The 1,688-nt window shown below is 27.7% G+C and overlaps 1 protein-coding gene across 2 annotated transcripts in view; it reads left to right on the top strand.

Moving 5' to 3' along the window:
• LOC122637315 (cytochrome P450 6a2-like) overlaps positions 1 to 1,688 on the top strand; it is a 10,573-nt gene that overhangs the window by 7,415 nt on the left and 1,470 nt on the right. The gene's annotated exons all lie outside the window — the stretch shown is intronic.

The following is a 1,688-nucleotide window of genomic DNA, read 5'->3' as shown; positions in this document are numbered from 1 at the left end:
TTTTTTTTTTTTTCTTTTACGTAAGAAAAATTAATTTGTTTTTTTCTTTCCTTTTTTCTCTCAGTCGTCATCTTATCAATCATGAGTATGAAGAATCCATAAATACAGATAAGAGAAATATTTGCTAACATACGTTTAGTAGTTTCTGTTTAATCGAATCTTCTAATCATTGATTAAACAAAATATTTATAGATTCATCGCAATAGTTCATAACAAAAGCGTACTATTGCTGGACGAGAGTTAACAGAGGACACGAGCAATTTTTATACGACGCAATTTTCAAGATAAAATAAAAAAGAATTTCATAAAAACAATTTGATTAATTAATTTGATTCGATTAATTAATTTCATTTCAATTATAATTAAAAATAAAATTATCCGAGGGTGCAAAATACAAAACAGAATTCTAATCTAATCTAGCGTATTGACGAACTGTACTCGGCGATCTGCAAACTCCAAATGGATTAATTTTGTGTCCTACGTCCTATATATAATATTTTTACATAAGCATCCTAATTATATCACAATCAAATAAAATTGTTGAGAGATTTTCTTCTCGGTAACAAAAAAAAATTACGTCCTTTTACGTTGTTATTGGCATTAAAAGAAAAAAAAAAAAAAAAAAAGAAAGAAAAAGAAAAAGAAAAAAAAAACTAATCGATACGTCGATAAAAATATTTTTAAATACGCAAATAAATATTTGAATAATAATTATTAAGTTGTAACGTCAATTTTCACTCGATCGAATGATTCATATATTTTCAATTTTTGCATACTTTTTTTACGTTAATAAATTGTAAATAAGAAAAATAAAATCGAATAAAAAAAAAATATATATATATATAAAACATCAAATCATTATTTATTTTTTAACAAAATAAATAAATAAATAATCGCTAATTATGATAAAAAAAAAAAAATGATTCAACAACCATAACTATATCCATAACATGGATAACGACACAGTTAAACGTAGATTCAATGACATCGCATGACATTACATTTCTAATCATTTAATTATCTAATTCTACGATTACTATTGCGTTTATTCCAGTTATAAAACATTACGGAAATAACAATTGCGTAAGTAGTCGTAAAAATTAGACGTATCATCGTTCAAGTCTCAGTATGAAATTAAAAAAAAAAAAAAAAAAAAAAAAAAGAAAAAAAAGAGAAAGAAATGACTATGAGCATTCTATCACTCTGCAATCTTCATCTTCTTTTTCTACGTCTTCATCATCTCTGTGCACTTATCAATCGCTACAACTTTATCATCACAAATCTCCCAAAGGTCATTTTTATTTCAGACGATAACAGATGTGAATGATAGTACATCATCATTTACCACACAAATATATTCCACAACACTTACAAATACACTATATATCACCCTTGCAGATAAAAGTCGAACAGTATTAGATGGGATTACGAGGCGAATGGTTCTCTGGCAAGTTCGCTCGAAACATAGTACACGCGCGTGTGATCAGTGAGACGCGGCATAAAACTAGTCCTTTACGATTTCATTTGGACCACGGATAATTAATTGATTAAAAAAAAAAAAAAAAAAAAAAAAGAAAATCATGAGTTTGTTACTGCTCGTGCTCGTACTGTGCGCGATATTGGCGCTGTACATTTATTGGCGCAGGATATATAGTTATTGGGATAGACAAGGTATACCGGAAGCACCG

This window comes from Vespula pensylvanica, chromosome 25, assembly GCF_014466175.1.
Source record: "Vespula pensylvanica isolate Volc-1 chromosome 25, ASM1446617v1, whole genome shotgun sequence".
Classification (NCBI taxonomy): domain Eukaryota; kingdom Metazoa; phylum Arthropoda; class Insecta; order Hymenoptera; family Vespidae; genus Vespula; species Vespula pensylvanica.
The sequence above is the reverse complement of the archived record's forward strand: the minus strand, read 5'-3'. Positions and strand labels throughout refer to the sequence as shown.